Below are 26,938 nucleotides of genomic sequence, written 5' to 3'. Positions count from 1 at the left end.
GTACTTTTTTCCCTATTTTAATCGCCCTGACTTATATTTCCTGTCACATTTTTCTGGCTAGAAATTCCAGAACTATACTAATAGGGGATACATTGGACACCCTTGTCTCATTCCTGACTTTAGAAGAAATTGATTCAGCTTTTACCCATTTAGTATGTGGTTCACTATACGTTTGTCATACATCATCTTTATCAGGTTGAGGTATGTTCCTTTTATCTCTATTTTCTTCAGAGATTGTACCATGAAAGGATGTTGAATTTTGTTGATGGCTTTTCTGTATGTACTGATATGATCACGTGTTTTTTTGTCATTGATTCTGTTTATGTGTTGTATCTGTGATTTCCAATTGTTGAGACCTCCTTTCTTCCTTAGAATAAAACGTAGCTGTTTATAATATGTGACATTTTTAATGTGCTCTTGGATTCAATTTACAAGTATTTTATTGAGGACCTTTTGACTATTTTCAACAGGGAATTGACCTATAATTTTCTTTTTTGATGCATGCTTTCTTGGTTTTTCTACTAAGGTAACACTATCTTTGTACAATGAATTTGGTAGTGTTTGTTCTCTTAGTATTTTTTGGAGTAGTTGGAGTAGCATTGGTGTTAGGTCTTTTTTAAATGTCTGGTAGAATTAAACAGTGAGCTCATGCAGACACATCCTTTAATTTCTTGCTGGGTTCTTTATAACTGTCTCAATCTCATTTCGTGTTATAAATCTGTTTAAGTTCTTTATGTCCTCTTGGCTCAGCTTTGCTGGGTATGATATCTAGAGAAATGTATCAGCTATTTTTAGAGTATCAATGAAGTATTTACTTTTAGAGTGATGGAGTATAAGTTTTCAAATGTTCCCATATCATCTTGTGAATTTCATTGTGGTTCTGTTGTAATATTTCCTTTTTCAGCTTTGATTTTTGTTAACTTGGGTCTTCTTTCTTCTTTCTAATAGTTCAGCTAATGGTTTGGCAATTGTTTTTACATTTTCAAAGAACCAACCTTAGTGTCATTAACTCATTGTATTGTTCTTTTGGTCATTATTTCATTAATTGCTGTCTTTATTTTTATAATTTCTTTTGCCTACTGCTTTTGGGAATGTCTTGTTCTTGTTTTCCTGAGAGTTTGGAGTGCATCATCAGGTTATTTCGTTGAAGTTTCTAATTTTCTGATGTGAATGTTCATGGCTATAAAATTTTCTCTTACCACTGCCTTTGTTGTGTCAATGGTATTCTTTAATTCTAAAACATCTTTGTTAATTTTTTGCATGGCCTTTTTATCTATTGATGAGAGTGAATATTAAGAATCACATTATTATTGTATCTGGAACTACTTGTTCATTTATGCTCAGGAATGTTTGTTTTCTGAACTTTGGTACAGTGCTACACAGTTCATATATATTTAGAATTGCAGCTCCTTGCTGTATTGCTTCCATTATAGTATGTTGTGATCTCCTTTACCTCTTCTAACTGTTTTTTGCTTAAAATCTCCTTTATTCTAATATTACACTAGCTACTCCTGCTTGCTTTGAAGTTCTTCACATTTTCACTTATAGTTGTTTTAGATTTTTTTTGGAGGTGCTGGAGTTTAAACTCAGGGCTTTGTGTTTGCTAGGCAGACACTCTGCCACTGGAGCCCCTCCACTAGCCCTTTTTTTGACTGATATTTTTGAGATGAAGTCTCATGAACTATTTGTCCAGGCTAGCTTCGCACTGAGATCTTCCTGATCTGTTTCTCCCTAGTAGCTAGCATTATATATATGGGCCAACAGTGCCTGGCTTCACTTTTAGTTTCTGTGTGTCTTTAATTGTGAAGTGCATCTCCTTTAGACAACAGATTGTTGGATCCTGCTTTTTTATCTAATCAAATAACCTGTGTGTTTTGATTAGAGAGTTACGTCTATTTACACTTTGAGCTCTCATTGAGAAGTATTTATTGATTCTTATGTTTCCATTTTTTTCTGGGTTGAGTCTAGTATTGATTGTTCTTTAGTTTTGCCATTGCTCATCTTTGGTCTTTGTTGACTTACTGAGCTGAGCATACTTGACCTTTCCTGGTTCTCTTGAGTTCATTAATTTCCCTTTATAATTTTTTTTCTTTACTGGATTCTCATGTTTGTAACTGTTTTTCTTCTTCTACTGTGTAAAATATTCCCTTAAGTATCTTCTATAATGCAAGCTTGGTGGACATGAACCATTTTAGCTAATTCTTATCTCAGAAGATCTTTATTTCTCCTTTGAGTTTGAAAATGCTGGCTATAGTACTTTTAGGTGTCAATTATTCTCTCTCAGACCTTGAATTATATTGCTCTGTACTTTCTTGGCTTTTAGGGTTTGTGATGACAGATCTGAGGTGATTCTCATGAGTTTTTCTTTGTATGTAAGCCAACATTTTTCTGTGCGGGTTTCAACATCCTTTCTTTGTTATTTAATCTTGGCATTTTGATTATGATGTGATATGGAGGTACTCTTTTTTGAATATGTCTATTTGTAGTTGCAAATGTTTCTTGAACACAAATGGCAAGATTTCATTCTTATTTATGAGTGAACTATAATCCATTATGTATATGTATATATATATGTGTGTGTATATATATATATATATATATATATATATAAAATCTCAAATTTTCTTAATAGTTGATCAATTGGTGAACACTTAAGTAGATTCCATATCTTGGTTACTGTGAATTTTGCTGTATTATAATTTACATCCTATAAAATATTCAATTAAATAATTCCCAGTCTATTCTCATTACCATTGTCTAATTCCTGAACATATTTATTATTCAGGAATGAGACACATTCTTTTTAACAGAAAAATCTCATCACTTTTCCCTTATCCTCTAATAACAGTCATCTAGTTCTGTAGGTATGGTTTTCTCTATTTTGTATATTTAGTACTAATGGGATCGTACAATAGTTTGCTTTTTGTGTTCGGTTTCTTTCACTAGAATAATATTTTGCAGGCTTATCCCCGTTGTAAAATGAATTAGTACTTACTACCTCAGTAGAGTGAATAATATTCCATTATACAGATATACAATATTTTGCTGGAGCTTGAGAAATCTGTTGCTATTAATATTTACCTACAGGTGATTCTGCAGATATGTTTCAAACTATCTGAAAGTTACCTGGGTCATATGCTAACAATATGTGTAAAATTTAGGAGGACCTGCCAAACTGTTTTTCAAAGTAGATACACCATTTTACATTTACACTAACATTAAATGAGGATTCTACTTTGTCCATATCTTCAAAAAATTTTGTTATTGTCTGACTTTATTTTAGCTACTATAGTATATGAGAACTGGTCCTCATTTATTTTTCTCTTTTGTTATTATTGTTGTGCCTGGGATACTTTTTGACATTTACAAAAATTCTTACAACAAATCGTAGTTGAATTCACCCTTTCCATCATTCTCCTTTACCTCCCCTTATTCCTGGAATAGTCTCAACATGTCTCATTTTTCCATTTCCACAAACTATTTGCACCATATTAACCATCTTATATACTCTCCTCATGTCATCCACCCTCCTACTGGTACCAACTATCCCAGACAGGCCCTGTTCTGCCTTCCTGCTCACTGCTTTTGTAAAAAAAATGACATTTTTGTTTGTTTAAGATAGCTGTACATTGGTTTCCTCAATTGTATTTTCCATAGAATGAGGTTAAGGATGTTTCAATCACCTTACTGGTCATTTGCAAATATTGCTTTGAGAAATGTCTATTGAAATCTTTGCTGTTTAATTTTTATAAGAGTTTTCTGTAATTCTGGACACAAAGCCCTTATCAAGTGTAATCTGTAAATATTTTGGTCAATTCTAAGGTTTGTCCTTCCATTTTTTAAGTGTACTTTGAATTATAAGTTTTCTTTTTAATTCTGATGAAGTCTATCTTGTCTACTTTGTTTTTTCTGCTTGTATATTTTGTGTCACATCTAAACAACAATTTCCTAGCTCGAGGCAAACAAGATTTACTCCTGAATTTTCTTTTTAAGAGTTTCAGTTCTTACATTTAGTTCCATAACCTATTTTGAATTAATTTCTGCATATATTTATTATTATTCTCTTTAATGTTAATATTAAAAAGTACATACAACTGGACACTTAATAAAGAACATATACTTACTTTAATTACTGTTTTGGAGGCTAAAAATCCAAGACTAGGTGAGCACATCTCACATCTCCGGTAAGACCCTCGACTTAAAATTTATCACAGTGACAGGACACATGCAGAACAGATCACATTGCAAGAAAAAAGGTAGAGTTATTCAAAGTACAGTCTTGTTCTTTTTGTAATGTACTATCAGAGGGACTATCCAGGATCATGTGAGAAGTATATTAATCCAGTCCAAGGGCAGAACCCCCAATGAATTAACAGCCTCACAATATGATTTAAGTTTTAAAAGTTTCAACACATCTCAATATCACCACACTGAGGAAATATGCTTCCATCAGATGGACTTTTGGATAAAAAGCACAAATCTTATCTAAACCATAGCATTCCTCTTCTGACTTCTGATCGTGCTGTCCTCACAATGAAAAATAGTTTCTTAATCTGGGAATGTGGCTCAAGTGGTAGAGCACTTGCTTACTACATGGAAAGATCTGAGTTTGAACTTCAGTATTGCTGAAAAACACAATCTTTCCATTCCCAATAGTCTTAAAGTACTAACTCATTCTAGCATCACTCAAAAATCCAAGTCCAAAGCCTCATATAAGACTCAAGACAAAATAGCAAAAATAGCAAGCTATCAACTTCCAAGAGACAATGGTGTGACAGGAATAAGATAAATATTTCTATTTCAAAAGGGAGAAATAAGAAAGTAGAAAGGAGTGATTGGCCCAAAATAAGACCAAAACACTGCAGAATAGATATAAAGTCTTAAAGCTCTAAATCAAGCATCTTGAGTACATTGTAATTGGGGGAGGAATCCCCCAACTTTGCTGGCCACCCCTTGTGGAAACTCCTTTTTCATGTTGGCTTTGCATGCTGCTTGTGACTCTAACTTCCTGGAGTCTTGCGATCAGGTGTTGCATTCCCATTGCTGTATTAAGCATTCAAATCCACACCCTTGCAACAGACCTCTGCCTGAACTACTGGATTTTCCATTGATGTCTCACCAAGAGACACTATGATCACACAGATCTTACATTTTGCAAAATCAGTACAATGTTGATACCAAGGTCTGCTCTGTTCACTGTCTTAAAGCAGCATGAACCACAGCTCTGCTCACTTTAACCATAACCAGTATGAAAATGTAATATTTTGTGGGAAAGCAGAGAGAATCCTGGGGCAGCTTTGGCAATTAGCCTTTCCCTGAACAATTCTGCAATCCAGGCAGATTACAGATATCCTGTAAGCCTTTTACATTTTTTCACTCATGTTAATTTCTTTAGAAAGAGGTTATTGGGCCAAACACTCACTCACTTTTGTTCACTCCATACCTGACTGAGGTGAGAAATTTTCTAAATTTCCCAATCAATTTCCATTTTAATTTTGCATACATTCTAGTTATAGGTCAATTTTTTACTACTGCATACAGTTAAAAAATAGTTGAAATTACCTATGCAGGACCTATATTTTTGTATTTCTCCCCCTCTTTCTTTCTTTTTCTCTCTGTCATCTATGTAACAATCAATATAGATAGCATAACTATATAAGAAATATATAATATAATAAACATATGTGTGCATGTGTGTGTTATGAACATGTTTACTGATAAGCCAGGTCATCACTTTTAAGCTCAGCCTTCTATAAAATAGTAGGACATTGACATAGATCAGCCAGTTTCCAGTAGAATCTCCAGGAATATCACCATAGAAACTTATCCAGTCTTTAAGAAATTCTTGCTTGTTTCTTGTCCTCAGAGCTCTCATCTGTAATACTCCATTCACAGTAATACAAACATTTTCTATCCTGATCATTCAAACTCTTTATATCATTGTCTATCTCGAAGTTCCAGAACGTCTTCCACCTTTTCAAGTATCATTATAGCAATACCCCAAACTGGTACAAATGTAAACAACATGTAGAAAAGTTCATATTGTTGACAGGAATTCAGAGAGATTGCCAAGCTGGGATTTCTCTTCTAGAAGTCAAATTTCACTGATTTAAAAAATATGGATTTGCATAAGATTCCACCTCACCCCTGTTAGAATAGCCATCATTAGAAACACCACCAACCATAAGTGTTGGTGAGGATGTTGGGGAAAAGGAACCCTGGTACATTGCTGGTACGAATGCAAACTAGTACAACTCTGGAAAGAAAATTTGTAGGCATCTTAAAAATCTAAACACAGATCTGCCCTATGATCCAGCAATCCCACTCCTGGGGATATACCCAAAGGAATGGGACTCAGGTTATTCCAGAGGCGCTTGCACAGCCATGTTTATTGCAGTGCTATTCACATTAGCCAAGTTATTGAAACAGCCAAAATGCCCCACTACTGATGAATGGATTAAGAAAATGTGGTATTTATGTACAATGAAATTCTACCCAGCCATGAAGAAGAATGAAATCTTATCATTTGCAAGTAAGTGGATAGAACTGGAGAATATCATTCTGAGTGAAGTTATCCAGTCTCAGAAGACCAAAAACCATATGTTCTCCCTCATATGCAGACTTTAGATCAAGGGCAAATACAGCAAGGTGATTGGACTTTGGTCAAATGATAGGGTGAGAGCACACAAAGGAGGTATGAGGATAGGTAAGAAACCCAAAAAACATGGTAGTATTTGATGTTCTCAATGCAAAGGAAATAATGCAGAAACTTTAAAGTGACAGAGGTCAATAGGAGAAGGGGATCAGGAACTACAGAAAAGGTAAGTTTGAGAAGCATCAACCTAGAATGTAACACATTTGTACATGAAGCGATGCTAGGAATCTCCCTGTATATCTATCCTTATCTCGACTAGTAAAAATGCTTTGTTTTTCTTATTATTGTTTATATTCTCTCTTCAACAAAATTAGAGATAAGGGCAGAACAGTTTCTGCCTGGAAATGAAGGAGTGTGGGGGGGAAGCAGTAGGGGGTAAGGGGGAGAAATGACCCAAACATTGAATGCACATATGAATAAAAAAAATGGATATTCAATTGTCAAAGAAGCACTTATTAAAAAATATTCCTTTCCCATTGAATAGTCTTGGAACCTTTGTCAAAAATAAATGTTTCTCAAAAAGTGGATTAATGTATAAAGAAAAAAATACATATCTATACACACACATGCATACATATATAACAAAAAATATATCAAATCATGCAATAGACTACTTCAGCTTGAAATATGTTTAAGATAGCAAAATAGGTCCTGTCTGGTGGGTTGGTATCAGTGAGAGGGGGAGGATATAAAGAAAGGGTATAGGAGGGTGAATTTAGTGAAAACATTATGCATTCATTTATGTAAATGGAACAATGAGACCTATTGAAACTATTCCAGAAATGGGGGAGCGAGGATAATGGAGAATGATGGAGGTGATGAATGCAACTATGATATACTGTAAGAACTTACTTTTGTAAATGTCACAATGTAGCCCCAATACAACAATAATAAAAAAAAAGTAAAAAAATGTTCTTGTGGGGATCCTAAGACTTGCAACATGTCTGAGTCTTGAGTACATGATGAATGAAGGAAGAAAGGCACAAATGCAAGGTCTAACATATTTGTGGAATCTAGTGAAGTTGAACACACAGAAATACATTAGAATGATGGTTAGCAGAAGATGGGAGCATGTGTAGGAAAGTAGGGAATGGGAGGTGTTTAACAAAGAGTCCAAAATTTTAGCAGGAGAAATAGGTTTCATGTATTATTGTATATGAGAGTGACTACAAATCAATAATACCATCTTTTATGCTTCAAAATAAGAGTAAATTCTACATTTTTAGCATAAAAATATAGGTAGGTGAGATTATGTGTATGATAACTATCTTGATTTAATTATTGAACATGCTATATATATGTACTCAAATATGGTACTATATCCAGCACATGTATACAACTATGTGTTGCCCTCAAAATATTGTTAATTATGAGAAATTTATAAGACAGAATAATTAAGAAACAACTGACCACAAGTATAAGGATTTATTTCTGTAATTTTAATTTAATTCCATTTACATATGTGTCTCTCCATGCCAAGTCCTGTGTCATCTTGGTTGTCTGGAGTTTAAAATAAATTTTAAAATCATGACATGTGAGTCCTCCAATTTTGCTCTGTAGATTGTTTCAGCTACAAATGTAATTTGAATATCTCTAAAACTTTTTGATAGTCTCTTTAATTTCTACAAAATACCAATGTGGATTTTAATAGAGGTTATATAAATCTACAGAATAATTTAGAAAGTATTCAATAGGTAATCATTTCACGGGATTATATGGATAGTCTAGAAATGCTTGCACTTTCTGGATGTCAAGAAAAATTGCAATATCTTTAGACTCACACTTGAAATTCAACAATATGTTGCGCTTCCTGAGTATTAAAGACAGTATGTACCTCACTTACACATTGGAGTTGTTTTTCTCTATCAGAAAACTTGACAATTAGAATTCTTAGAGTGTAATCCAAGCCAACAGGATTATTTGAGGCTGTTCTGCAAGCAGAAGTGTAGTGCTTGCAAAATGATTGTATACTTTGAATCAATTCTCTGAGTGATAATTTTACTAAATAAAATATTTATCAAAGGAGGTAGTATCTACCAGGATGTCCCCTTTGGGATTTTGGAATCATCATTGGTTATATTTTATTTGAAAATCAGCCCTTGCTGGTCTGTGTTGAAAACTAAACACCTTATTTTCTTGCTACATTTGAGGGGCTTAAACAAAATATTTTACAGTAAGTAATTTATGAATGATGGAAATTCATTTTTGGTGGATCTATAGGCTGAAAAATTCAAGATGAAGCACCAGCAGATTTGGTGTCTACTGATTTTATGTATACTGATTTCTTGTTGCATCCCCTACATGATGGAAGGATAAATGCTATGGGTTTGCATTGCAGAAGAGATGGAAAGGTAAAAAGGGCAAGGTAGCTCTTTGAGTCCTCGTTTGCAAGAACATTAATTCCTTTCATGACATTGCAGTCCTCATATTCTAATCTTTTCCCAAAGTCCCAACCTCTTAATATTATCACCTTGGAATTTAAATTCCAATATATGAATTTTGGAGAGGCACATAACTTCAAACCATAACACTGAATGAATGAAGCCTTTTGACACTTTGTTGTCACATTCCTATTTTGCAAAGAATCAACTCAGACTCAATGATTAACAAGTTGTTAATGTCCCAAGAAGTCTCACTTATAATATGGAAATGGCAAATTCAACAACACAGACAGACATTTCCTACGATAGCATTGCAAGATAAAATAGAGGTTATCAAATTTAATTTAAATTTCAGATAAATAATGCCTTTCAGTGCAAGTATGTTTCAATATTTAAATGTGAAATTCACATGTATGTAGGAATCTTGTATTTTCATTTATTATATTTGTCAACTCTACCTTGTAGCATTTTGACTTTACATGAAAATGTAACAGGTATCCCTTTGGTTGAAGCTTCATCCCTGCTTCTGTCTTAATCAAAGCTCATGCCTTAAATAAACCTTGGAATTACTGAGGCTCTTCATAATGCCCAAGCTTGCATAATGGCTCATATAAGCTGAAATGTTATGGAGTTCATTAGGATGATGTAGCTGTTCATCCTTAATACCAGCTATGCTTAACTAAAAATGTCTGTGGTTGTTCAACACAATGAGTCTCAATCTATGTCATTGTCATAGTCTGGCTTGATGGCCACCTTGATTAGCTTTGTTATATTTTCCCTGACTCTTGGATTTTGTCAAGGTTTTGGTTAACTGTCATGTTGAACTCTACAATTATATTAATGACATAGTTCTGAGGCTTCAAACTGTGGAACAAATGATTTCTGTTAGAATGATCTGGGTAATTTCAAGTAGATTTTCATTATAATCTTCCTTGATATATCATAATTGCTGCCTGAGTTCATCACCATATTGAATGTGGCAACAGGTGAAACACTATGTTCCTCATGCAGAGGCTATCATTATATGAAGAGGTTACCACTCGTGTATTTCTTAAATTCCCACCAACCAGGCACATGAATAGGAATTTATCCACAGGCTCACTCACGTTAGTTTTGAATTAGTAGTCATCCTAGTAGGTGTGCCATGGCCATTATGGAACTGATTTGCCTTTCACTAGTGATATTGACCATGTTTTCAATAGGCTAATTGACCATTAACATATCTTTGGAAATATGTCTATTTAAGTCCTTTTTTAAAGGTGGAAGTTGAGGAAACTTTATTTCAGAGGAGACAAGAGTACTAGGTAACCCTCCAAGTAATTTGAAACCAAGACCAATGGTCTCCTCAAGAAATTTAAGACATTTTTTGGAAAGGAAAATTAGTATACAGTGAAGAAAATGACTAGGTAGTACATGCCTTGACATGTCATTCCTCATACCAAATTATAATAATCTCTACTGGCAGCTCATGGGTATCATTTATAAAGGAAGAAACTGGGGTCTTGTGTAAGGAGGTACAGAAGGCAGCTTAGGTTTTGGAAGAGTTAACTTTTACATGGTTCACCCTACCTCTTACTCATCCACAAGCCTGAGTCTTTCCACTATCCCATAGAAAAGAAGCAGCTCAGTTGGCAAAAGGACAAACAATACAGTGTCTGAAAGTGTCTGTGGAGGTGGCTGTTCAATTGTGCTTGCAAGCATCAGTGTGTTCCTAGCCACCAGAGCACGGTACCAGGATCTCCAGCTTTAGAAAAAGTTCAGTGTGCCTGTATTTTAATAATTTCTTGATATCGTAATGGAATTTTACATTATGATTCAAGGGTGGTAGGGTGAGAAGGGACACTGGAACAACCAAATGAAAATAGGAACATAAACACAGTGGGACAAAGTAAGGGTTCTCACTGGAAGGGATCTGAAGGATAGGCAGGACTTCTGTTCAATTAAAATTAAAACGAACAATATTCACTGCAAGAGAGCATTCTGACTCTTTCCTACAGAACACTGGAAGTAAAAATGATGCATTCTAGATGTAAATATGATTCGGGGTTAGAAGACACAGATGGGAGAATAAAAGTCAGAAACTAATACTGAGAGTCACTAACAGACTGATTATAGATGCCAACTGTCAATAGTAGGAAATAAATAAGCTAAAAACTAATGGAGTTTAACATAAAAGCTGCAGCAATAAGTATTCTCTCTGTATCTATTTAGCACTTGTTTTCTCAAGATTTTGTTGTTGTTTTTTTTGTTATTGAATTGTAAGGGTTCCTTATGCATAATAAATACTAACCACTTTAAGGCATAGGATTGTTACTTTTTTCTCCAATTGTATGGGTTGTTTCTTCTCTCTTTTTTTGTCCCGTGTGTTTCTTCTTTTGCATAGTATTTTGTGAGGCCCAAAAGTTTTTAAATTTGGTGAAATCTATTTTATCTATATATTCTTTTTTTACTTGTGTTTTTAGTTTCACATCATAGAAATCATCCCAAATCTAATGTCATGATGCTTTCCATTTAACTTTTCTTCTACGAATTTAAAAATATTAAATCATGTTTAAGTATTTGACTCATTTTGACTTAATTTTGCATATGCTATAGGGTAAGGGTTCAAGTTTTCCTTTGATGTATAGTTATTCAGTTTTACCAACATCATTTTGTGCAAGAGTTGACTTTTCCTGATTGAATGGTACTAATATCCATCTTAAAATCAAATGAGTATGTATGTGGGACTTCTTTTCTATCCCATTTGATTATATCTTTGGTATTATTCTAGTACATTATGCCTATTGTTTGATTCCTATAGCTGTGTAGTGAGTTTATAAATCAGGAAGCAAAAGACTTCCAACTTTTTCAAGTTTATTTCAGCTATTTAGTGTTCCTTACAATTCAGTATTGATTTTTTTACATTGGCTTTTCTATTTCTGTAAAAATGTATTGTTGGCATTTTGATGAAAAATGTATTTTTTATAGATTGTTTTGTGTAACTCTGGACCTAGTATATTGTTTAGCTTTTTTTTTAATTACTATGGCAAACACCCTTGAACATAAAGATTTATTTTGGCTCATGGATTCAAAAGTTTTAGTCCTAGTTCAGCTGGATCCATTGCTTTGGGTTTGCAGCAAAACAGACTATCATGGCAACAGGACTGTGTGGCAGAAGATATATCTCATGGGAAGCAGAGAGAGAGAGAGAGAGAGAGAGAGAGAGAGAGAGAGAGAGAGAGATGGGAAAAAGTTCTGTCATTCTAGTGCATGCTCCACTAACCTACATCCTACAACATTTTACCACCAACTACCAAAGTAGTTCTATAAGCTAGGGACTAAGCATTCAAAATATGAGCCTGTTGGGGAAAGGAACAAACTACAGTGTTTTACTCCCGGTGTCCAAATCTTATGTTCAACTCATAACGTCAAGTGCATTTAGACAATTTCTTTTTTTTTTTTATTGTTGTGATGGGTTTAGGTACATTATGGCATTTACACAGGTTATTACAATATGTCAAATATATCATGCATGAATTCACCTCCTCAACCTTCATCACTCCTGCCCCCAATTCCTGGAGAAGTTTCAATAGGTATCATTTTTGCATTTACTTACATGTGTACAGATTTTATTGCACCAAGTCCTAAAATCTAGGGAATTCAATATTTTTCAAAAATCCAAATCCCATGTCTCAAGGCAAAATTTTTAAATTCTGTGCCCAAGTATAAAATATGTTATATATTCCTAATATACAATGGCCTAGAGTAAACATTCCAAATGCAAAAATGAAGAATTATAGAATACCAAGGAAGGAGAACACCAAAATAAGACTGAAATCAGCAGAGCAAACAATGAATACTGTGGCTCCATGTCAACATCCAAGGTAGGTTGTGAGATTTAAAGGGCTTAGGTAGCCCCTCTCCTATGGACTTGCCACTTGCAGTCCTCATTGGTTGTCTGCTGAGCTGAATACTGCTTACTGCCTGCAGCTTCCTGAGCAGATGTTCCGTGTTCCAGGCATCTCTAAATTCCTGGGATCTCTATCACAGTGTTGAATTCATTCCCATAGCCTATGTATTGTCTTCTCAGAGATTCCCCTCAGCAACACTCAACATGTTACACATTTCCTGTCTTCCCAAGCTTTTATCTGAAATCTGGGTGGAAGCATCCATGACCCCATAAGTTTTGAATTCAAAATGAAGGACTGAAAAATCAACATCTGCTCTCAGTTTGAACAATAACCAGGACATCTTAGATCATGCCTGAATCAGCTTCTGCATGCCTGAGCAATTGAACCTGAGGAAAGATTTCCCTAGGAATCTGTATGATAACAGGGTTCCACGGAGCTTTCTTCTCCATGATAAGTTATTCAAATGAATTTACTCCTTCACACCCTTGAGCCTGAAATGGGTCAGGCACAGCCAATTACTGAGGTACATTCAAGATATCTTTCCTATTTTCCTAATGCAAATTATTTAGTTTCTTTGTAATGACACTAACCTCTCCAGAAACCACACCATTCTTGGTCTCAACTTTACATTTGCTTTTTTTCTAGAGAAAATGAAAATTTTTCAAACTCCTCTGTTCTAATTCTTTGCTCTCAGTTTTTACTGTAAAACTAGCTAAATCTGGCTAGCAATACCCATGCAAGAGCCTGAAGACTGGGATGCCTTAAAATATCCTGTGCTTCATTAAAAAAGTCCATCACCTTTAAAATGAACTTCACAGAAAGTCTCAAGACATGGACAAAATTTAGACAACTACTTTGACATGAATGGCCTCTACTCCAATTCCTAATAATGTCCTCCTTGCCAACTTTAGCAGCATGAGGAATGCTTTCTGTTCACATTCCTGTCCACATTCTTGTTCTGAGCTCTGATCAGAATCACCCAGTAAGCTCTGCTTACTGCATTCTAGGACTTCTTTAGACTATATCTCCAAGCTTTTTCAAATTTCTTCCACAAACCAGTCCCAAAGGCTTCTGAGTCACATGGTTAGATAGTCACTCAATGAACCCATTCCTGGAAGAATTTTCTATGTAATTTTTTTTGAGTCAGAAAGGGGATGGAAACTCAGTATATAACTTTTAGGGGAATAACTACTTCCTCCAAGTAGGCCTCATCTCCTACTTTCTACCAACTACCAAAATAGCACATGAGCTGGCAACATGAGCCCATGGGGGACATTTCATATACATATAATAATATCCATGATGTCTTTCCACTTTGTTTCTTCTTTAATTTATCCATTAATGTTTTGTATATATCATTCATTTCCAAGATTACTCTTTTGGATACAATTTTAAACATAATTGTTTTAGTTGCTTTAGTGAATTGTTCATTGTTAGTATATAGAAATTCAACTATTACTGTGATGTTGTTTTGTATTCTGCAACATTGTTGAATTATTAGCCATAACATTTGCATGCATGACTGTGTAATTTCGAGCTTTTCCTTCATATAAGATCATATGAATTATAAACAAGAATAATTTTATTTCTCACTTTCAAAGATAAGTTATTTTTAGTTCTTTTGCTTTCTTAACTGCTATGGCTTGGAATTCCAATACTATGTTTAACAGAAATGGCAACACTGAGCATCTTCATCTTATTGCTGGTCATAGAGGAAATATTTTATTGAATGTAACATTAGCTGTGGGCTTTTTATATATGATCTTTCTCATATTAAGGATCTTTTCCCCTTATTCATAATTTTTTAGTGTTTTTATCATAAATTATTGTTGCATTTTATCAAATTATTTTTAACATAAATTGAGATAATTCGTGTTTGTCTTTCCATTCACTCTGTCATTGGCATATATTATTGATTTTTTATGTTGATTATTCTTGCATTTAAGTAATAAACTTCACATGGCCATAGCTTATAAGCCTTTAATATGTTGGCTAAACACATTTGCTAGTACTTTTATTGTGCATATTCTTCTTTACTTTTGTTGTGGTATGCTTGTGGGGGGTTGATAAAATTCAAGCTAATTCTGAACTCATGAATAAGAAGATGGTCTATCTTCATTGCCTGAAAAACTTTTAATGAACTTGTGTTAATTATTCTTTAAATGTGGTGTAAATTCACTGTCTAAGTCAAGTTATCCAAGTTTTACTTTCTTGGGAAGTTTTTATTTACTGATGTAGTCTCCTTAATGATCATAGTTCTCTTAAAGTTTTCTGCTTCTTCAGGATTCACTCTAGGAGAATTTTGTATTTTCTGTAATATGACCATTTTACCTAGATAATCCATTCTGCTGGTAATCAATTGTCCACATTAATTTCTTATATCATTTTCCATAAAATCAGTAGAAATATCCTTTTACTCCCAGCTTTAGTAATTTCAATCTCCTCTAAAAACTGAGAAAAGCTGATCTGTCTAAACATTTGTCAATATTGTTATTTTCAGAGTCAACTTTTGATTCATTGATTTTTCTGTGCTCCATTTTTTATTCTCTGCTCTAATCTTTATTATTTCCTTCCTTATGTTACCTTTGGGTTTAATTCACTCTGATTTTATTATTTTCTGGATGTATAAAGTTAGGTTATTGATTTGAGATCTTTTTATGTGAATTTTATTTTATTTTATAATATTTTATTACCATATTTTTATTATTATATGTTAATTGCACAGAGTAAGAGGTTTAATTTTGATAGAGTGTATACTAATAATAATCACCCCAAATTTTACTTTTTCTTATCAACCCTCCCCTTTTTCCTCTTTACCTTCCCTATCTCTAGTAGTCCTCCATTAATTTTCATATCATTCTTTTGCCTTAGATTCTGCATAGGAAAGAAAACATGAAAGACCTTTTTTTGTGGGGCTTCCTATTCCATTTAACTTGATTATCTCCATTTCCCCATATTTCCCCGCAGAGGACAGACACAATTACATTCTTCTTTACAACTGAATAAAACTCTATCTTGTGTGTGTGTGTGTGTGTGTGCGTGTTTACAATAAATTTTCTTCATCCATTTATTCATTGATGGGCACCTAGGTTAATTTGCAATTTGGCTGTTATGTATAATTACATGGTAAATATGTTATGAAAGCATTTCTATAGCAAGCTGTCTTTCACTTTTTATACTATATATCAAGAAGTGTATGCTGAATCATATATAGAAGTTCTATTTTTAGTTTTTTGAGGAGCATCCATACTAACTTTCCTAGTGGCTGAACTAATTTACATTCCCACAGGAAGTGAGCAGGGTTTTTTCCCCAACCTTTGTAATTGTTTTCCTGAAGTTAATCATTCTGATTGAGTTGAAATAGAATCACAATGTAGTTTTGATTTGCATTTCATTAATGGCTAAGGATGTTGAATGTTTTTTCATGTACTTATTTGCCATTTATACATCTACATTTTCAAAATGTCTGCTTACTTCATTGACAATTTGATTGGACTAATTGCTCTTTCATTCTTTAATTTTGTGGATTCTTTATATACTGTAGATAGTAATCACCATGCAGAAGTGTCTTGATTTGATGTAATCCCGTTTGTTAATTCTTGCTCTAATTCATGAGTTATTGAAGATTTATTTAGAAAGTTAAAGCCAATACCTAGACCTTGAAGTGTTTTCCCTATGTTATTCTATGTTTAGGAGTTCCAGCTCTTACATTAGGGTCTTTGATCCACTTGAAATAGATTTTTTGTACAGAGTGAGAGACAGGGATCTGGTTTCAGTCATAAACATGAGGCTATCCATTTATTTAACAAGCACCACTTGTTAAAGAGGCTTTTCTCCAATTAATACTTTTGGCAGTTTTCTCAAGAATTATATAGCAGTTTTCCCAGAAACATTTGTTGAAGATGCTGTCTTTTCTCCATCATATGTTTTTGACAACTTTGTTGAAATTTAGATGGGCATAGCTGTGTGGTCTTCTATTCTGTTCCACTAGTCATTAAATCTGTTTTTGTGTGAGCACCATGCTGCTTTTATTGCTATGGCTGTGTAGTACAGTTTGAAGTTGGGTATTGTGCTACTTCCAGTGTTGCTCTTTTTGCTCAGTATTACCTTGGCTATTTGCAGTCTTTGGTGCTTCCTGATAAAATTGAGGGTTGATTTTTCAATCACTGTGATGAATCTCATTGGTATTTTAAGAGAATTGCCTTCAACATGTAGATTGCTTTTGGTAGTATAGTCATTTTTACTATGCTGAGTCTATAAATCCATGAGCATGGGAGATCTTTCCATCTTCTGGAGTCATCTTTCATTTCATTCTTCAATGGTTTATAGTTTTCCTTGTAGAGGTCATTCACATCCTATGGTCAGTTTATTCCTAGAAATCTGATTTTTTAAGCTATTGTAAATGGAGTTGTTTTCCTCTGTTCTTTCTCAATCTATTCATTGTTTGTATATAGAAAGGCTACTGAAAACCAGTAAAACAGAATAGAAGCACTGATATAAATCCATTTGGCTATGTACACTTAATTTTTGACAAAGGCACCAAAATTTGATGGAGAAAAGACAGCCTCTTCAATAAATGTTGTTAGGAAAACTGGATATCCACCTGCAGAAAACTGAAACTAGTTTCACGTTTATCACCCTGCAGAAATATCAACTCAAAGTGGATTTAAGACTTGAAACGTTAAAGCTAGTACAGGAAAGAGCAGGTAATACACAGGAGGTAGGCAAAAGGCATAGGCAATGACTTCCTCAGTAGAATTCAAGGGGCTCAGAAACTAAGAGAAAGGATTGACAAATGGTACTACATCAAATTTAAAAGCTTCTCCACAACAAAAGAAATGGTCTCTAAATTGAAGAGGCCATCCACAGAATGGGAGAAAATCTTTGCCAGCTGTACATCTGACAATGGGTGATAACCAGAGCATACAGGGAGCTTAAAAAAGCTAAATTCTCAAAAAATCAATGACCTACTGAAGAAATGGTCAAATGAACTAAACGGTTTTTTCACAGGAAGATGTCAAAATGGCTAAATACAGATGAAAAATTGCTCACTATTTCCGGCCATAAAGGAAATGCAAATCAAAAATACATTAAGATTCCACTTCACTCCTGTTAGACTAGCTACCATCAAGAACACAAATGACAAGAAATGTTGGCTATGATGAGGGGAAAAAGGAACCCTCATACACTGCTGGTGCAAATGTAAGCTAGTGCAACCACTATGGAAAACATTATGGAGGCTCCTTAAAAAACTGAACATAGATCTTCCATATGATCCAGCAATATCACTGCTAGGGATATAACCTAAGGATCATGAGTCAGCTTACAACAAAAGCTCATATCTCTGCACGTTTATTGCAGCACTATTCATAAATAGCTAAGCTATGGAAATAGCCTGGATTCCCCACTACTGATGAATGGATTAAGAAAATGTGGTATTTATACATAATGGAATTTTTACTCAAGCACAAAGAAGAATGCAATTTTGTCATTCACAAGTAAATGGATGGAACTGGAGAACATCATCTTAAGTGAAGTTAGCCGGGCTCAGAAGGCCAAAAGCCACATGTTCTCTCTCATTTGTGGAATATAGACCTAACATAAATGTAGCAATATTGTGAAACACTGCTCACACTAAGGGGAGATCACACATGGAGGGGCATAGAAACTAAGAACTTGAATAAGGTTGATATACACACTATACAAAAATGAATATGGAAATATTAAAATGACTGAAGCTACCATAAGAAAGGAGCTAAGGTAGAGTGAACAAAATTATAGTAGATAAACCAATTTGGGTAATTAAACATGGAAATATCAGAAGGAAACTTCCTGTGTTTATCTCAAACAAGCTAAAATATCATGGTTTTTTTGTTTGTTTTATCTTTTCTCTTTTCTCTCCTCCAAAATCAAAGAACAGAAGGGCAGAACAGAGGGCTAGAACCAGAGTGTGGGGGTAGGTGTTGGGAAAAGGGGATAGGAGGGTAAATACAGTGCAAAAAATGTACACACATGTACATAAATATAAAAATGATACTTGTTGAAACTACTCCAGGAATTGGGGGAAGGGAGATGAAAGAGAATAGTTGAGGAGGTAAATTCATGTATGATATATTTGATACATTGTAAGAACCTGTGTAAATGCTGCAATGTACCCCACCCACTGTAACAATAAAGGAAAAAATTATATTGCAGTATTTGCTTGGGTGTACTGCTGAGTCTTCCATTGTTTCTGTTGGCTTACATGTCATTTTTTTTTAACCAATACTAGGCTCTTTTTGTTGCTATGGATCTGCAGTATAACGTAAAGTTGGATGTTTTGATACTTTTTGATCAGAATTGCATTGGTTATTTTTGTTCTTTTGTGCTTTGATATAAATTTCAGAATTTTTTCCTACTTCTGTGAACAATGGTTTGGAATTTTTATGGAGATTTCATTGAATCTGTACATTGCTTTCAGTAATATAGCCACATTCACAATATTACTTCTGCTTGTGCATGAATATGGATATTCTATTCATCTTCTAGTGTCTTCTTCAATTTCTTTCTTCAGAATTTTATAATTTTCATTGTAGATATCTTTTGCTTTCTTGCTTACGGTTATTTCTAGCTACCTTTCTTTATTTTCTGAGACTATTGTGAATGGGATTATTTTCCTGATTTGTTTCTCACCATGTTTGCTTTTGGTGTGCAGAAAAGCTACTGATTTTTGTGTTTTGATTATCTATCCTGCTACTTTGTGAGAGATGTTTATTAGATTTCAGAGAGTTCTAGTAGAACTTTTGAACTTTGTAAAGTACAGGTAAATATCCTCTAAAAACAGGAATAATTTGGTTCCTTCCTTTCTTATATGCCATTTTTCTTTCACTCTCTTGTCTTATTCTGGCTAAGATTTCAAGCACTACATTGAATAAGAGTGGGGAGAGTGGACAACCTTAACTGATTTCTGAGGAAATTGTTTTTATTTTTTATCAGAATCAATATTTTTGTTGTCTATAGGGCTATTGTATGTAGAGTTTATTATTTTGGGGTATAATACATCTACTCCTAGGTAATTAAAGGTTTCGTTATGAAGGAATATTGTATTTTGTCAAAGGCTTGTTCTGCATCTAATGAAAGGATTATGTGAATTTGTCATTGCTTTAATTTATATGCTGTATTATGCTCATCAATTTGCTTATGTTCCAGCATTCTTGTATATCTGGAATGAAGTCAACTTGATAAGGATATAGAATTGAACACTTGATCTGTCTGTAACTGTGGTTTACTTTGTTGAGAAATTTTTTATTACTGTTTCATTTTCATGGTTCATTATTGATGTGTTTTATAAATCTTCTTGGTTTAATTTTAGGAGGTCAAATGTCTATAGAAATTTATCCATTTCTTTGAGATTTTTCAATTTATGGGAACATTAGTTCTCAAAATATTGCATCTGGATTTCAGTTATATCAGTTTTAATATCTCCCTTCTCTTCTCCATTGTTATTAATTTTTGTCTTCTCTCTCTTCTCTTTTTTTTTTTTTAAGTTTGGCTAAGAACTTGTCAATGTGTTCATCTTTTCAAAGAGCCAAGGCTTTATTTTACTGATCCTTTGTGTTCTTTTTTAGTGTCTATTCTTTAATTAACTTCTGACTTGATCTATTCTATTGCTTTCTGCATACAATTTTGGGATTAGTATATTATTGATTTTTTAAGACCTTGATGGTATAATTAGCTTATTTACTTGAGAGCTCTCTGATTTTTTAGTGTAGACACTTAATAGCTCTAAAATTCCTTCTTCAAACCAATTTCAATACGTTACACATGTTCTGGTAGGTTGTATTTTCATTTATATTGGATTCTAGGAATTTTTAAATTTCCATCCTGATTACTTCAGTGACCCAATGACCATACTATTAATGTATTGTTCAATATCCATTTTTATATATTTTCATATAGTTTTTCTTTTTTTATTCCTTTATTCATGTGTGCATACATCATTAGGGGCCATTTATCCCCTTACCTCCTGTCCCCTCCCTCTAACCCCCAGCCCTTGTTGCGTCCAGGCAGAATTTGTTCTGGCCTTATCTCTAATTTGGTTGAAGAGAAGACATAAACAATAATAGGAAAGACAAAGTGTTTTTGCTAGCTGAGATAAATAAAGCTAAACAGAGAGATTCCTAGCATTGCTTCCATATACAAATGTGTTACACCCCATGTTGATTCATCTCTCACTAGCTCCTGATCTCCTTCTCATATTGACCTCTGTTTCTTTAAGATTTCCGTATTAGTACCTTTGCAGTGGGGACATCATATACTCACATGTTTTGGGTTTCTTAAATATTCCCATACCTCCCATGTGTATACACAATTCCATTGTATATAAATACCAGATTTTCTTAATCCATTCATCAGTAGTGGGGCATCTTGGCTGTTTCCATAACTTGGCTATTGTGAATGGTGCTGCAATAAACATGGGTGTGCAGGTGCCTCTGGAGTAACCTGTGTCACAGTCCTTTGGGTATATTCCCAGGAGTGGGATTGCTGGATCATATGGTAGATCTGTGCTTAAATTTTAAGAAGCCTCCAAATTTTGTCCAGTGTGGTTGTAGTAGTTTGCATTCGCACCAGCAGTGTACCAGGGTTCCTTTTTCCTCACATCCTCGCCAACACTTGCTGTTGGTGATTTTTCTACTGATGGCTATTCTAACAGGGGTGAGGTGGAAACTTAGTGTGGTTTTGATTTGCATTTCCTTTATAGCTAGAGATGGTGATCATTTTTTCATGTGTTTTTTGGCCACTTGAATTTCTTCTTTTAGGAAAGTTCTGTTTAGTTCAGTTGCTCATTTCTTTGTTGATTCATTGATTTGGGGACAGTTTAGTTTTTTAAAGTCCCTTTATATTCTGGTCATCAGTCCTTTGTTTGATGTATAGCTGGCAAATGTTTTCTCCCACTATTTCGGTGGTCTTTTCAGGTTAAAGACCATTTCTTTTGTTGTGCAAAAATGACGTCCCATTTGTCCATATTTTCTCTTAGTTATTGAGTTGCTGGGGTTCTATTGAGGAAGTTCTTGCCTATCCCAATTAGTATCAGAATGTTTCCTGATCCTTCCTGTACTAACTTCAAAGTTTTAAGTGTGATATTAAGGTCATTGATCCATTTTGAGTTGATACTTGTACAGGGTGATAAACATGGATCTAGTTTCAGTTTATTGCAGACTGATAACTATGTTTCTCAACAACATTTGTTGAAGAGACTCTCTTTTCTCCAACATTTATTTTTAGGTCCTTTCTCAAAAATAAGGTGGGCATGGTTGTGTGGATTCAAATCTGGGGCCATCTATTCTGTTCCATTGCTCTTCCTGTCTGGTTTTGTGCCAGTATCATGTGGTTTTTCTTTCTATTGCTTTGTGATATATTTTGAAGTCGGGTATTGTGATACCTCCAGAATTGCTCTTTTTGCTGAGTATTGCTTTGGCTATTTGCAGTCTCTTGTGCTTCCAAATGAACTTTAGTGTAGATTTTTCAATCTTTTTGATGAATATCATTGGGATTTTGATGGGAATTGCATTAAACAAGTAGATTGCTTTTGGTAGTATGGCCATTTTTACTATGTTGATTCTACCAATCAATGAGCATGAGAGATCTATCCACCTTCAGTAGCCTTCCTTGATCTCTTTCTTCAGGGGTTTATAGCTCTCCTTGTAGAGGTCATTAACATCCTTTGTTAAGTTTACTCCTAGGTATTTGATTTTTTTGAGGCTATTGTGAGTGGAATTGCTTCCATATACTCTTTCTCAGTTTGTTCATTGTTGGTATATAGAAAAGCTAATGATTTTTGTAAGTTGATTTTGTATCCTTCCACCTTGCTGTAGCTGTTTATGGTGTCTAAGAGTTTTGGGGTAGAGTTTTTTGGGTCTTTAAGGTATAGGATCATATCATCTGTAAATAGGGATATTTTGACAGTTCTTTGCTTATTTTTATTTTTTTTTTATTTCTTCTTCTTGCCTAATTGCTCTGGCTAGGAATTCCAGAACTATGTTAAATAGGAGTGGGGATAGTGGGCAACCTTGTCTCATTCCTAATTTTAGGGGCAATGGTTTCAGTTTTTCTCCACTAAGTATAATGTAGGCTTAAGATTTTTCATATAAACCCTTTACAATGGTGAGGTACATTCCTTCTTTTATCATGAAGTGGTGTTGGATCTTGTCAAAGGCTTTTTCTGCATCTATTGAGATGATCAAGTGGTTTTTGTCATTTCTTCTATTAATGTGCTGTATTACATTTATAGATTTGCATATATTGAACCGCCCCTGCATCCATGGGATGAAACCTACTTAGTCATGGTGGATTATCTTTCTGATGTGTTGTTGGATTCGGTTTGCCATTATTTTATTGAGGATTTTTGCAATGATGTTCATTAAGGAAATTGGCCTATTGTTCTCTTTTGGAGGTGTCTTTGTCAGGTTTTGGGATAAGAATAATATTTGGCTTCATAAAATGAGTTAGGCAGTGTTCCTTCTCTTTCTATTTCATGGAACAGTTTAAGGAGGGTTGGTATTAGTTATTCTTCAAACGTCTGATAGCATTCAGCAGAGAATCCATCAGGTCCTGAACTTTTTTTTTTTTGGGAGACTCCTTATTGCTGCTTCAATTTCATTTTGTGTTATAGATCTATTCAGGTGATTAATATCCTCGTTCAGTTTTGGATGGTTCTAAGTCTCTAGAAATCTGTCCACTTCTTCAAGGTTTTCAAATTTATTAGAATATAGGTTCTCAAAGTAGTCTCTGATGATTTCCTGGATTTCTGTGGTGTTTGTTGTAATCTCCCCTTTTGCATTTCTGATTTTACTGATTTGGGTTTTTTTCTCTCCTCAATTTAGTCAGGTTTGCCAGGGGTCTGTCAATGTTATTTATTTTTTCAAAGAACCAGCTTTTTGTTTCATTGATTCTTTGTATGTTTTTGCTGTTTGTTTGTTTCTATTTCATTGATTTCAGTCCTTATGTTAATTATTTCTCTCCTTCTGCTTGTTTTGGAATTTGCTTTTTCTCATTTTTCTAGGAATTTGAGATGTAGCATCGAATCATTGATTTGAGATCTTTCTGACCTTTTAACATATGCACTCATGGGTATGAACATTCCTCTTAGGAGTGCCTTTGCTGTGTCCCATATGTTCCAGTAAGTCAAATTTTCATTTTCATTAACTTCTAGGAACCTTTTAATTTCCTCTTTTATATCATCAGTGACCCATTGATCATTGAGCAATGTGCTGTTCAGCTTCCAATTGTTTGCATGGTTTTTACTGCTGTTTTCATTCTTGACTTCTAGTTTTCATTCATTGTGATCAGATAAAATGCATGGCATCATTTGTATTTTCTTGTATTTGCTGAAGCTTGCTTTGTGCCCTAAGATATGATCACTTTTGGAGAAGGCTCTGATGGTTTGCTGAGAAGAATGTATACTGTGCAAAAGTTGGATGAAATATTCTGTAGACATTAGCTAGGTCCACTGATATATGGTATGATTTAGTTCTAGAATTTCTTTATTGATTTTTTTTGAATGACCTACCTATTGGTGACAGGGGGTATTTATGTCTCCCAGTATACATATAAAATGTATATATGTTTTTAGGTCCTTCAAATTATGTTTGATGAATTTAGATGTATTGACGTTGGTTGCATATAGGTTGATAATTGTTATTTCTTTTTGGTACATTCCCCCTTTTATTAGTATGGAGTGTCCTTCTTTATCTCATTTGATCAATGTAGGTTTTGGTGTATTTCCCCTTCTATTAATATGGAGTGTCTTTCTTTATCTTGTTTGATCAATGTAGGTATGAAGTCTACTTTGTTCAAGATAAGTATTGCTACTCCTGCCTGTTTTCAGGGCCATTGGCTTGGTAAATCTTCTTCCAGCCTTTCACCCTAAGCCAGTGTTTGTTTCTGTCAATGAGATGGGTCTCCTGTAAGCAACAGCTTGTTGGATCTTCATTTTTAATCCAGTTTGTCAAATGGTGTCTTTTGATGGGATAATTAAGTCTGTTAGCATTCAGTGTTAGTATTGATAGGTATGTGGTGATTCCTGTCATTTAGTTTTCTTTGTTGATTAAGGGTATGATTATGTGCAGCTGAATCAATGTTATTCTCTACTTTCTTGCTTTTTGTTCTCCTGTGGTTTGGTGCTGACTGTCCTTTCATGGTTTTGTATACTTACACTTTCTGTGTACAGAACTCCTTGAAGAATCTTTTGGAGTGGTGGCTTGGTGGTCATATATTGTTTTAGTTTCTGCTTATCATGGAAGACTTTTATTGCTCCATATATTTTGAGTTATAGTTTTGCTAGGTAGAATATCCTAGGGTTGAAGTTATTTTCATTCAGTGCCCAGAAGACCTCACATCATGTTCTTCTTGCTTTTAAGGTTTCCATTGAGAAATCTGCTGTGATTTTGATGGGTTTACCTTTGTATGTTATTTTATTTTTCTCTCCTACTGCCTTCAATATTCTTTCTCTATTCCTTGTGCTTGTTGTTTTAATGATAATATGTCATGGGGTAGTACTACTTTTGTCAAGTCTATTTGGTATCCTGGAGGCTTCTTGTTCCTCAATGGGCATAGTTTTCTCTAGATTTGCAAAATATTCTGTTATTATTTTGTTGAATATATTATGAATTCCTTTTGCTTGCACCTCTTCTCCTTCTTAAATGCCCATGATTCTCAGGTTTGGTCTTTTGATTGAGTCAGTGAGTTCTTGCATGTATCTTTCACAGGTTTTGAATTGTTTGAGTAATTGTTCTTCAGTTTTTTCTGTAATTTCCGTTTCATCTTCAAGTTCTGAGATTCTTTCTTCCACTTATTCTAGTCTGCTGGAGTGGCATTCCGTTCTGTTTTGTATTCCTGTTTCATTCTTTTTTCTGAGATTTTTTTATATCATGGGTCACTTCCTCTTTAATATTGTCCATTTTCACCCTTAATTCATTTATCTCTCTATATATAGTTTTCTTTTTTTTTTTTCATTTTTCTTTTATTATTCATATGTGCATACAAGGATTGGTTCATTTCTCCCCATTGCCCCCACCTATATATAGTTTTCTCTGTTTCATGTTGGTATTTACTTAGGGCTCCTATCAGTTCACTTATTTGTTTCTGTATCTTCTCATATCCTTTATTTTTTGTTGTGTTGGAATTTCTTGAGTGCCTCCTATAGGTTTTGGTTGACCTTGTCTAGTAATATCTCCATTAAATTCTCAGTGATTTCTTGCAAGATTTCTTCCTTCAGAATGTTCTTGTGGGCTGCTTTGTTGTCCTTGGGATAGTTTATCTTTGTTTTGTTGGAGTCTGGAACTGGGTATTTGTTTTCTTCATTTCCCTCTGAATCCTGTACTAATTTATTTTTAGGGGGAGAATGGTTTCCTTCCATTTTTCATCTTCCCATCATTCCACTTGGTGCTATTTCTGTCCCTGTTCTGTGTATAATTTCATATTAGCTAACTTAAATAGTAAAACTAATGAAACCAAGAAAGAAAGAATAAAAGAAAAAGAAAGAAAAGAGAAAAAATAGAGAACCAAAGAAATCAACAGGGAGAGATGGCAGACTAACAAACAGTGAACAAGACAAACACTTGAGAGAAAGCAAAAAAAATCCAGGTTCAGGAACAAAAGAATTTCCGTCTTTGTAGTTCTGGTGTTACTCCTTCAGCATCCAGTCCTGTTGTTTGTATTTAAGCAGTACCTCTGTCATGGTGTTGCTAGGTGTTTGGATCAGGAGATGAGCTTTGTGGACCACTATCCACCCTATTTCAGGCAGTGGCTCATCACCTGCTTATTGTCAGCTGTCTACTTTTCCAGGCTATGTTTACTGAACGCTTTTGAGGAGATCAGCTCCTTGTCCTTTCCCCTTCTCTGATGAGCTCAGAGCACCCTGTCCTCTCTGCTGCATGTTTTTTTTCAGTTCCTTGTTTATTATTCAGTTATTTATTTATTTATTTATTTATTTATTTATTTATTTGCAGGGCAGGGGTCAGTCTGTACAGGGT

This window comes from Castor canadensis, chromosome X (genome assembly GCF_047511655.1).
Source record: "Castor canadensis chromosome X, mCasCan1.hap1v2, whole genome shotgun sequence".
Taxonomy (NCBI): Eukaryota; Metazoa; Chordata; class Mammalia; order Rodentia; family Castoridae; genus Castor; species Castor canadensis.
This window is presented reverse-complemented; position numbering follows the sequence as displayed.